General features: G+C 40.2%; 1 protein-coding gene and 1 pseudogene across 1 annotated transcript in view; both read right to left on the bottom strand.

The window, feature by feature from the left end:
- Nucleotides 1-13,315, bottom strand: part of PLXDC2 (plexin domain containing 2) — a 253,379-nt gene that overhangs the window by 95,137 nt on the left and 144,927 nt on the right. The window lies entirely within an intron of this gene.
- Nucleotides 6,966-8,371, bottom strand: LOC137483845 (uncharacterized; annotated as a pseudogene).

Below are 13,315 nucleotides of genomic sequence, written 5' to 3'. Positions count from 1 at the left end.
AATAACCAGATAAAAAAAATTATTTTAGAATTTTATCGTGGCCACAGAAGGTCACTTTTCAATACTTTGCTGAACATAGGAATTCTGTAAGCTATGTCTCGACACAGGCTATCTGTTGGAATCAGCTATTGCCTCTTTTCACACAGGATGGTCATTCATTATTAAGGCCAGGCAGACTTCTCAGGACACACTGAACCCACACAGGTCATTATCTTTAGGAAGAAAATGAAACTTCTCCATTTTATGTAATTTTTTTTTTTTTTTGGTACCAACCCACAAGAGATCCTAGCTGAACTGGCTGAGGATTTCATACTGACTTGCCCATGAGAATGGGGTTTCACCAAGTTAAAAAGTTAGGCAAATTTCTGTCATGCCAGGATTTATCTCATTACTCCAAAACATGAGACCAAAGAAGGCATGGTAATACTTAAATGCACAGAAAGATGTGAGGACAAAATATTTGTCTTTTGATTGACCTCTTGAGTCATAGCTAAAAGTCATATTTTAAAGTGCACTGTTCTAGTCGGTTGGAAGCTAGGGACATTAGTTTAAAGATAGTCTCCCTTCCTTAAAAAAAACCCAAATCCAAATCCAAATCCAAAACAAAACAAAAAAACCCCAAAAAAACCCCCCCAAAAAAAAAAGAAAAAACAATTCCCAAACATACTGAAGGAATGACATTAGATTATTTAAAGTCCAAATTTAATAGCAGTGTTAGTTTGCCACAGAAAATAGTGATGAGATGACAAGATCCCTGTATACCTGTTCAAAATTTACTGCCCTTTCTGCTGCTTCTCACATAGCAGCTTCTTCTACTACATTGTTATCTTTTGAGCCCACCTGCTTCACATTGCTGTCCAATAAATACATTTTCAGTGCCTGCTGGCTTAAAGAGCAAGCTGACTTCCTGCTGAACAGCATCTTTCCATGCTGTCCCAATTTTACATTAATGCACTGAGATGACAAAGTTATGTGCCATAATACCAGAATACACAGGTTAATTGCTGCGACACAGCCACTGCTCTTCTCCTCAGCGGCTGCTCTGGTGCGGTGCAATTAACAGGCACATTAATCAGACAGTAATGCATTAAAGTGTACCAATGAGCTGTCTACCAGCACTGTGCTGGTTCTTGCTCGGCTGTGGGCAAAGCTGCTGACTTGTCCAGGAGAGCCAACTGCCTGCTGAGGGCAATGATACAGCAGTGCTGGAGAACACAGAGAAGTCAGTATGCACCCAGCAAAAACACACCTGTGGATCCTACAGAGCCTTCTGACCATCCAACTATCACACAGATGGCATCATCAATAGGGGAGAACTCATTTTAGAAATTTCTCAAAGTTGGACCATGCCTTGTAATTCTAGTCCTTTGGTAGCAAAAGACAGCAGCTCTGCATTTTAAAGCTGCAGTCCTCAGTCCTCCCTCCTGTATCTAAACCACTGTACTAATTTTTTGAAAAAAAAGAATAAAAAAGAAAACAAACCTATTTTCAGTCTGTGTAAAAGATGAAGAATGGTTTTAATACAGCTGACAGTCATCTACAGTTATTGGCTTTGCAAGACCAGTAAGTGTCTCTTTTAGAAGACCTGTGACCACGTCAACAAGACCACACCTCCCAAGCCACTATGAAAGGGACACAAGCTACAATTCATCCCCACTTTCAGCAATCCTCATCTAAAGGCTGACACAGCCTTTCTCATGGAACAGTTTTCTAGAAGATGCAAACAGCAGAATATGAGTGACCCAAGAGGAACTGCAAGTTCATAATGGTGTTTGCATTTCATTTCACGAGGAAACATCCAGAAACAGAACTAGGAAACCCTACATGACTGTGGCATCCTGATAATTTGACTACAAAGTAAAAATACAAAACTGTAAATATACCAGAAAAAAACAGTCATCTAAATGGGAACCACTGAATAAAAACCATGCCTGATTAATTTTCAAATATTTGATAAGTTTAAAGTGCTTTTGTGAGTGGAACTGACCTTTAATATCTATAATAGTGACTGCCAAAATGACTACATTTAAAAGAAAACAAAATGTCAACAGTGCTGTTCTTCAAAACAATTATATTTCAATCTCAGAAATATTTAAGAATATTCTTGACTGCCTAGCCAGTAATTAATTTTTGTTTGGATTACATGTATTTTCACTACCTGTGAAAAGAAAATGTCATATGAGATTCTTGATAATTCATATTCTTCCTCTCTCTCTAGTCTTAACAAGCATATGCAATAGAAATAGTTTAAGTTTCTGAACATATACAGGAAAGTCTCCCAACCATAGACTTCGCCCTACATGGATTTTAAAATATATATTATCTTTTATGGATATAGTATTTGTCTACTTTTTAAAATTATTATTATTTAACAGTAAATCAAATACATAAAATTTACCACAGAAAATGTACATTTTACCATTCTTTTGTGGTCTGCATAAAACATAATTAAACCTAGTGGAATAATTGAAAATTGCACTGTCAGTCTCACTCTTTTAAGATGTGTATTTTGGATCGATATTATTTGTGCTCCATTTGTGATTTAAGCAAAATTGTGTTTTCTCAATAATGTGAAGATAAAACAAAATGATAATGTGAGAATAAACCAAACACAGCTAGCACTGAAAACAGCATTTAAATGACCACAACAATGCCTTCCAAATGCCCAAATGCCCAGAGCATATTTGCTGAGAACTGCTTGAGTTCCTCTTCATGTAGGAGAAACCAGCTGAATGCCTCATAAACATCTGTTCTGTTCCCTCCCCTTACAATGGAAATAGATCAAAAATTGTATTTATAAAAATTTGAATAAATGTATTTTGCAATTGGCAATCTAGGGCTAGATTTTAAAGCACCATGAATTCTGAGAAGTACCAGAGGTTGCAAGCTGCTCCAACAAAGTTTTGCACTATTTTTTGAGTGAATATACATGAAGTAATGTCAAATATTATTCCTTGGACATTTTCACAGCTGAATGCACAACTTTCTCGTCTCTGTGTTATCAGAAGTCCATGTTCATACTAGGAGTTGGAATTAATGAATAAAATCGTTATAAATGCTACAGCTGAAGAAGCACAAAAAAAAAAAAAGAAAAAGAAAGCATTTGTAAAAATTCAGAAACTCTTCTTAAAGAGAAATGTTCATGTACCTAATCAATCTGGTGGCTGGATGTTTATGGGCAGTGCATGTTTCCTCCAGAGTAAAAAAATGGTTTATTTTTCACATTACTATTTAAAAGAAAACAATAAATTAGCATGATGACTAAGAAAAAACCTTGCTTCAAAAGAGGCCTGAAGATTTTTTTTTTCTTGAAAATGTGGACATAGTTTTATAATCAAGGTAAGCAATGCCACTGCTGTCCTAACCTTGCTCTGACATTTGAAAACAGGTTCAGCTCAGTGCTGTTAAGGTGGGCAAAATGCAGCAGTAGGCACAGGCAGGTGTGTATTCAGATAGAAAAGGAAGTATAAAATCAAAGCAGTTGATCTGATCATGAAGGAGGTTCAAAAGGCTCTGGGTCTAATGGCTTACAGTGTCCTTCTTAGGGGATAAATTCAGGTTGTCAGCAAAGAAACAGATTTTTTTTTTTTAAATATTGGTTCTGATGCAATTGCAACAGAGGTAGAAATCGGGGGGTAGGAATCCTAAAGTAAAATTCACTCATATCTGTAGAACCACCCAATAACACTACACAGAAATCTACCTGAAAGAAGGAAAACATTTATTTTGATATATAGGATCGAGAGAGATGGAGCTTAAAACTCTTAGTCAATGCTCCATAGATCTTTTTATTCCATTATATTTCATATAATGAAATATTCCATGTATTTCCACATTAGGCAGAAAGTCAAAGCAGAACATAAACTGCAGTAAAAGAAGAATGGGCTGATGACTTTTATTGCCCTATTAAGTCATTGCCAAATAACGCCTTGTTTTATTTGGTGTCACTTGCATCTAACAAGTGAGATATATGAAATCACACATCTACTGTCATTCAGCTCAGGTTTTAATAATATTGTAGCTTGCGCCCTTCAATTAATAAGCGTTTATTTCTTTGACAAATGGGAATTTTTAGCAAGCCAGTTAAGCCCTTTGAGTCTTAAAACAGTCACCATTCATGGTCTCTTCAACAGCCTTTAGACTCTCTCTGCTCTCAGATGTGCAGGCACGTACCAGACTGCCACATGTGGCAGCTTGAAGTCAAAAAGTCACCATTTCTACTTGAGCAAATAGCTACAAAAAGATTTTTCTAGGTAAGCAGCCCCAGGCACCATGGGTCATGATGCAGGTTATAGAATCTGGCTTTCCTTTTTTCAGGTTGGTTAAAAGCAGGTTTACAGACTATACTTCAGCCTGCACAGATTTTGCAGTACAGTAATGGATGAAGATATAACAATTCTAACACAAATTGCAGGGCAGACCCCAATTAAAGAGTTATACCAATGCTGTCTCTGGCAAGACAAGGCAGTGTTGAACCCACAAACACTTGAAGGAGAGGTGGCATTTGCACTGATGACCCTTTATGAAGACATCTATGCGGTTTATCCCCTACTTAAGACTTGAGACAAGCACTGGTGAGTGAGGCAAGGTAAGAATCCCATGCTAGTGATTCTAGCTACCTTATCATTTCCTGGAAACACACTAGAGAGACACATCAACAAGCTGCTTTTCCAGGCAGATGTAGCATCACTGCCAAAGTGACACACATAACATGTGTAATTGTTACAATATTATGGCCTAGTGGTAGTAGTTCTAAAATAAAAGTCCCATCTACAATAGTGACTGCAAGCGATTGGAGCATGAAGAAGCTCCTAAAAGTAAATGGAACAAAGACATGTGAAAACAAATGTAGTTTTGAGGTAAGCTTTCCATGAAAACAACAAAAACCTCTTTTTTATTATTACAGTTTTTCCTGACATGTCATTAAATTTATGCTTTGTGCTTTATCACTCTAAACCATGGCAAGGAAAACCTCCATAAAACTCTAGTGAACTCTTTCCTATGATTTTATAAGAAATTTAGCCCTAAATGCTTCTTTCCACTGCTCACACCTGGAACCGTCTCCTCAGCAACAGGCATATGCATGAAAAAGCTTGAAGATTGGGGATGTCACAGCCCAGTGACAACATTGAGAGAAGAAAGGGGAAAGGGTGTGAATGCAGCCAAGGCCAAGACTGTAAGGGGAGTGAGAAGCAAATGAAAAAATTAAAGTCTCAATTGAAAACTGACAAAGATCCATGAGAATCTATTTATTTCAATGGCTATGGTTTCAGAAAACAGACAGATATGAATCTGAACAATTTGCAAGGGTAATGAATTTAGCAAGGACTGGCTTGAGACAGGGTGGTTGCCAAGGAAGGAATGATGACATAATGAAGAGGCTGGCAACGGGCAACTGATTTTTCATAATGTGGCTCAGACAACACTTGCATGCATTCTATTTTCTAACTGTTGATCATGCAAAACACGTAGCAGCATTTGCTTTTCCAAAGACTCTCCAGGAGTCAGGGATGGATAGACATGGATAGTCATCATAGGAACATAGGAGTACAGTAAAGATATTAAGAAAATCTGTACTCAGAGATGCAAAAGAAATTCCATGTATGGAATTTTACATGACAGATCCCAAGTAGTGAAATTAGAATACTTTATCTGAAGTAATGAATATAAAAAGCCTTACATAGATTTATTAATGTGCTTTTCATACTATTCAACAGTTAGAGATACAGACAGGAAATGGAAATTATGGGTGGTTTGTGGCTTTGTATACAACAATGCAGAAACTCAATAGCAATAATATATTTACTTTTAAATATTTACTTTTAAAATATCAACCTTTTAAATAATGCTGCTGGTGACATGTAAAAATAAGTAACTAAATAGCCTCTTAATGTGAGCCTGTGTCATCAGTAGGATGGTTTCAGTACAATGGTTTTCTGCTGCTACCTTCTTTTAGCTCCCACAAAATACTTCGGCCTTCCCCATCAGTGAGGGCTCGCACTGGGTCTCTGTGGGATGATCTGGGGCCATTTTAGGATCCAATTTACTTTGTTAATTATATTTCTCCAGCAATAATTTCAGTGTTCACTTTTAAATCCTTCATTGATTTTAATTAATCCTGTGTAAGCTTCCAAACTTTTCTTTTAGATAACAACAAGCTGCTTATAGCACAACAACCAGAAATTCCACAATAACTAATGCAGCTGGAAATCAAATTTACTGTCACTTGCTATAATTACTTTGGACATACTGCCAATGGCCCAAAAAATGGGTAAATCTGAAGCAAAATAGAGGGGCAAGAAATCTTGTTTTCCAAAATATGACAAGTTGCAAATTACAATATTGTTTTGAGACTTTAGATTTCTATTTTTCTTGCAACTTGTTTTTGTTATTAATTAATTTTTTGGATGATGGCACTATACCACATATTGATACATCATGTTAAAGATAACAGAGCTAATGCAACACAGATTAAATAACAAAGGTAATATAGAATAAATGCCTAACTGTTGCACTAACATTGCACTAGCTTAAGCACCTTGATATACATCATCCTCTGAGCTGCTGGAATAGTGTTTAAGGTAATAAAATGCACAGCATATAAATGGAGTAAGACCCCTTCACTGATAGAACAAAAAATATTAGGACTCTTATGTATAGCTTTAAAAACATCACTTAGGTGAACTGATATTGTAGCTGATGAATACTTCCAAATATAATATTTCTAATATCTTTTCCTGACAGAATTAAAGGCACTTTATCTACACAGGCAAAAACCTTGCCTGTATTACTCTCTTCTTGCACCTAATGCTACCTATGCAGAGGGGAAAAACCCAATTAAACAGACTTTGACACTTTTCCCTTTGAGTGCTGCTCTGCTACAACTCGTAAACATTCTTCAGAGAGGAGAGTGGTGAGTGTTGCTGATTCCTGCTGTTGCAGAGCGTGTTTTACCAGGGCACAGAATGACTAGGTTGGAAGAGACCTTCAAAATCATTGAGTCCAACCCATGCCCTAACACCTCAACTAAACCATGGCACCAAGTGCCACATCCAGTCTTTTTTTAAACACATCCAGGGATGATGACTCCACCACCTCCCAAAGCAGGCCATTCCAGTACTTGATCATTCCTTCCATTAAAAACTTTTTCCTAATATCCAACCTGTATTTCCCTTGGCACAGCTTAAGGCTGTGTCCTCTGGTTCCATCAGTTGCTGCCTGGAGAAAGAGACCAACCCCCACCTGACTACAACCACCCTTCAGGAAGGTGTACAGAGTGATAAGGTCACCTCTGAGTCTCCTTTTCTCCAGGCTAAACAGCCCCAGCTCCCTCAGTCATTCCTCATAGGGCTCGTGTTCCAAGCCCCTCAGTAGCCTTGTTGCCCTCCTCTGGATGCACTCAAGGATCTCAACGTCCTTCCCAAACTGAGGGCCCAGAACTGGACACAGCACTCGAGGTGTGGCCTCACCAGTGCCGAGTACAGGGAAAGGATGACCTCCCTGCTCCTGCTGGCCACACTGATCCTGGTACAGGCCAGGATGCCGCTGGCCTTCTTGGCCACCAGGGCACACTGCTGGCTCATGTTCAGCCAGCTGTGGACCAGTACCCCCAGGTCCTTTTCTGCCTGGGCGCTGTCCAGCCACACTGTCCCCAGCCTATAACACTGCAGGGGGTTATTGTGGCCAAAATGCAGGACTTGGCACTTGGACTTATTAAACTTCATCTTACTGGACTCTGCCCATCCATCCAGCTGTTCCAGGTCTCTCTGCAGAGCCCTTCTCCCTTCCAACAGATCAACACATGCTCCCAGCTTAGTGTCGTCTGCAAACTTACTAATGAACGATTCAATCCCCTCATCCATGTCGGCAGTAAAAACATTGAACAGAACTGGCCCCAGCACAGACCCCTGAGGGACACCTCTGGTGACTGGCCCCGGCTGGATGCAGCACCGTTCACCACCACTCTCTGGGCCGGCCATCCAGCCAGTTCCTAACCCAACAAAGAATGCTCCTGTCCAAGCCACGGGCTGCCAGCCTTTCCAGAAGTGTACTGTGTGAGATAGTGTCAAAGGCCTTGCTGAAATCCAGATACACAACATCAACAGCCTTTCCTGCATCCACCAGGCGGGTCATAAAAGGAGATCAGGTTGGTCAAACACGACCTCCCCCCCCTAAACCCATGCTGGCTGGGTCTGATACCCTGGCCATCCTGTAAGTGCTGCATGATGACACTTAATATAAACTGCTCCACAACCTTACCGGGCACTGAGGTCAGGCTAACTGGCCTATAATTACCAGGATCCTCCTTCCCACCCTTTTTGTGAATGGGCGTCACATTGGCCAGCTTTCAGTCATCTGGAATCTCACCAGTGAGCCACTAAAAACAGAGGCAAAGAAGGAATGAAGCACCTTTGCCTTCTCTTCATCTGCAGTTACTAAGTTCTCTCCCGCATCCAAAAGAGAACAAAGGTTGGTCTTACACTTCTTTTTGCCATTAATATATTTGTAAAAACATTTTTTTTTATCCTTTACAAAAGTTGCCAAATAAAGTTTGAACTGAGCTTTGGCCTCCCTAATTTTTTTCCTATATGCCGTAGCAACCCCCTTAAATACTTCCTGAGAAACCTGACCCTCCTTTCAAAGACAATACATCCTCTTTTTATTCGTAAATTCCTTCAAAATCTCGTTGCCCATCCAGGCTGGATGTTTGCCTTGTCGACTCGTCTTTCAGCACACAAGGACAGTCTGTTCCTGTGTCCTCAAGATCTCTGTTTTGGAGCACACCCACCTTTCCTGGATTCCGTTGTTTATAAGGGCTGCTTCCCAAGGAACTCTCTGAATAAGTCTCCTAAATAGACCAAAGTCTGCCCTTTGAAAGTCCAATGTGAAAGTCTTACTGATGTTCCTCCTTATTTCACCAAATATCAAGAACTCTTATAACTTCATGATCACTATGCCCCAAGTGGCCTCCAACCAACACATCTCCCACCAGACCATCTCTATTTGCAAACAACAGGCCTAACACAGTCCCTCCCCTAGTGGGCTCGCTCACCAGCTGTGACAAAAAGTTGTCCTCCACACACTCTAAGAACTTCCTGGATTGCCTCTTTTCTGCTGCGTTAAGTTCCCAGCAGATGTCTGGTAAGTTAGAATCACCTACAAGAACAAGGGCTGCTGATCCTGAAATATTCTCCAGCTCCTTACAGAATGAGTTGTCCACCTCTTCTTCATGGTTGGGTGGACGATAACAGACACCCAGTAGGATGTCAGCCTTTTTGTCCTTCCCCCTAATTCTTATCCTTAGGCATTCAACTTCATCATCATTAGTTTCAATACTCATGGCATCAAAAGCCTCCCTAATATACAGGGCCACCCCTCCACCTCTTCTGTCTTTTCTGTCTCTTCTGAAGAGCTTGTAGCCATCCAGTGCAGTGCTCCAGCTATGTGAGTCATCCCACCACATTTCCATGATGGTGACCACATCACAGCTCTGCTGTTGTACCATGGATTCCAGCTCTTGTTTGTTGCCCATGCTGCGTGCATTGGTATACATGCAACTCAGCTGGAATACTGATTTCACCCCTAACTCAGGCTTATCACCCTTGGGCCTGCTTCCAGACAGCCCAGCTGCATCCCCTTCCCCCTTCAAACCTAGTTTAAAGCCCTGACAATGAGTACCGCCAGCTCAAGAACTAAAATCCTTCTGCCCTTAGCAGAGAGATGGAGCCCATCCAGTTCCAGCAGGCCAGGTGCTGTAAAAGTTGCCCTATGATCAAAGAACCCAAAATTCTGCTGATGATACCAACCCTTGAGCCACTTGTTGATGATGTGGGCTCTCCTATTCCAAAGAGACTGAGCAGAACACTACCTGTGCTCCTGCCATATCAACCACTTGATCCAGTGCCCTAAAGTCCCTTTTAATTGCCCTGATGCTTCTCTTTTTAATCTCATCACTGCCAACCTGGAGTATCAGCAGTTGGTAATAATCAGAGGGCTGAATCAGCCCAGGGAATGTCTCAGTGACATCCCATACCCGGGCCCCAGGGAGGCAGCAGACTGTGGGGTGGGTCTGATCGATACATGGGGCCCTCTGTTCCCTCAGAAGGGAGTCAGCCACTACTACCCTTCTTTTCTTTGTAACGTCAGAGGTGGTGATCCCTCTGACAGATGAAGCGTAATTGGGAGGTTAACCAGGCAGATTATTTTCTTCTATGTCCTCTGGCTGACCTTCTAGATTCAGGGCCTCACACCTATTCTGAAGTGGCACCTGGGTAGGTGATGGGGATCGGGAGGAATTTTCATTACCTCCCTGAGTAGGGACCCATTTCCACTCCCCTTCATCCACCAGGTGCCCTCCTATTGCCTGACAGTGAGAGGCATGGGAGTCCTTTGGTGAGCCTCCCTCAAAGATGGAAGGGCTGAACTCCACCAATCTATTTCCCTTTCATTTTCCCTAATACTCCTTTAGTCTTTTAACTTCCTCCCTAAGCTCAGCCACCAGCAAAAGGAGATCATTCACCTGCTCACACTGCAGGCAGTCTTCTTCTGCAATGCCCCCTAGAAGCACTCATAAGCTCAAACACTCTGCACAGGAAGGGGTCTGGACAGACACATCCTTTTTTGGAGGCTTCTATTTAGCTACATACACTTTTACTAACAGCAGTTTTTGATCATTTAAAAAACATTACTAATAACAATCCCCAAAACCAAACAACCAACAGAAACACAACCAATTAAAAACCCCTCTAGCAGGAGGAAACCTTCAACCCTGCCTGTGCGAACTGCCATGCAAACTGCCTGCCATGCCCTCAGAGATGTGCCACGCGCCCAGAGCCGTGCCACGCCCCTGTTCACGCGCTCCTGTTCGCTGCACTCCCTTGAGCCCTCTTTTAATCACCCGCTACTCTCTGGAGGAAAGCTCCACCCTGCACCCGCGTGGCTAACGAGAACGAGGAACCAACCTGCTCAGTGCTCTCTTAATTACCCGCCGCTTGCGGAAATGGAGAGCTGCCCTGATATGAGGTACAGCCAATTAGGGAAGCATCCTGCACAATACAATCTTTACAGCTCATTTTGATAGCAAGAGGATCATGATATCATTTCTGTGAACACTTGTCTTAACAGTCATTTCTTAAAGAAGCCAAATGATCAGTCAGTGCAGATGCCTAGATTTCAGCAGAAATATGAGGAACAGTATGAATTTCCTAAGTATTCTAGGAACATGACATTTACAGATATGGAGGATAACATGCTAAGGAGAATGAAGCCTTCAGTTTCTCTGGCTATTACAAGTAATCATCAATGGTATCTGGTGCTGTGGGGCACTAGGTAGCAATGGCATCACATAATACACAGGATTTCAATTTTTATAATCCAAAATTATAAAACTGCATTTACAGCTGCCTGATTTGATGTAAAATAGGTTTCCTTTAAAAGTTCAAAGAAAAGAGCCTTCCTTAAGATGCACATGGACCAAGTGACTGAAAAGATTTTACTACCCCTGGGCAATAATATTGATATTAGTAGGAATTGCACACAAAAAACCCCTAAACCCAAACACTACAAAAACCAGGAAAAAGAACTTTTGCCAAAGTCAGAAATAAACTTTTTCATAAAGGACAACTTTTAATAATATTTGGACAGAATTCAAACTATGACCCACCTCTCATTAGAAATTTTGTAACCTATAGCAGTCCTTATGTTTAATAATTAATATTAACTCTGAGCTGAATTTTAACACAATTCGAAGCCTAAATAGTCTCCAAATACTCTATGCTTGGAAAGACTTAATTTTTTGAAAAATGTTGTAACCAAATATCATAATGATCTTAATTTTGGCTTTAAAAAACAGATATAGCCAAGTAACATTTTACAAATCTTAGAAGATTTATAAACTGACCATGTTTCAGTTGCGTGTAGGAATTCCGCACTTATACATAATTTTTATGCACTGTTGCCTTACAGCATCAAAAGGTGTGTTTCCCATTCTTCATCAGGATTTTCTTCTTTTAATTAGAAGCTATAGGCAGAAATGCATTGAAGCTTTTTTTTTTAACTTATAAGAATGCACCAAACCAAAGAAACATTATATTTTGTAGTAGTTGGAGAAAATAAAGATTTGTCAAGTGTTATAAATCTTTACTATGATGTAATAGCATAATATTATTAAGACTTTGAATGCTACTGTAAAGGCTAAGCATAAGATAAATGCTTAATAAAAAATTATGGATCCATTTTAGACACAGTCTATACCTAGCAACTTCCCAGTTTCAGAGGAGTGGTTTTCAGCTACCCTGAAGGCTCTTTGCCTTAACATTAAATAATTTTTTTTTTTTTTTGCAAAATTATTTAATTTTATTTAATGCTTATTTGGCATTACATGTGGACAAATGCTTTGGCTAGTTATCTGTTATTCTATGAAAGAGAATCTTACAAATATACAAATGCAGTCATTTTAAGCCATTACCCCTTCAGTACCACTACTGCCAATAATCATCACAAAGTTGGCAAATGCCTTAATATATGATGATCAGAGTAATGTCAAGGCATATGGAATGTTTTTTTCCCCTAAAGCTTATCTTTCTCTTTGCCCTAAGTGCTTCTGATCCAATTTGTAAAGATAAAGCATAAGTGTGGGAATTGAAAGGGTTGTAAGGCTTCACCAAGAAAAGGTAGGCAAAGCAGAGTTTCCAGGGAGGGGTTAGTCCCTTAGAAAGACAGGAGGGGTATTCTTAGGACACTTGACACAGGAATGACAGACAAAGGAAGCTTTACAGGGAGAAAATTTTTTGTTACAGCTGCATGGCAATATAAGACATCAGAAAAAAATGAGATAAATGATGGCAATTTTATGAGCTACTCAACATCCAGACCTCCACAGTCCCTTCAGAGTGACCTGCCTACTGGTGATGACAAGTGTAATCCCCTGTAACAGACATAAACTAATCTGAGGCACTGATTTTGGCTAGAAACACTGTGTTTCACTCTGCTTTGTATCACCTTTGCCATTCAACAGATGTTGCCCATAGGGCAATTTGTGTTGTCAAAGAGCTCTTCAATAAGTGATGAACACATCTCCTGAAGGTTCAGAGCAGCAGAAACAGCCAGAAAAACCTTGCTGAAATTTCTAACAGACTCCAACAAAATGCTCCACTCAGGACACTGATAATTCAAAGAGCCAGATAAATTTCACTCTACCTATCCACTGGTTTGGAAGTTTAAGAAAATAAATACATGAGATGCAGGGAAAATAATTCATTAGCATAGACTTTCTGCAGGCTGTAAATGCACAAACATCCTAACCCTTAACAAGCTC

Source organism: Anomalospiza imberbis, chromosome 1, assembly GCF_031753505.1.
Source record: "Anomalospiza imberbis isolate Cuckoo-Finch-1a 21T00152 chromosome 1, ASM3175350v1, whole genome shotgun sequence".
NCBI classification, from domain to species: Eukaryota; Metazoa; Chordata; class Aves; order Passeriformes; family Viduidae; genus Anomalospiza; species Anomalospiza imberbis.
Note: the sequence above shows the minus strand (reverse complement) of the source record. Positions and strands in the feature narration are given on the sequence as shown.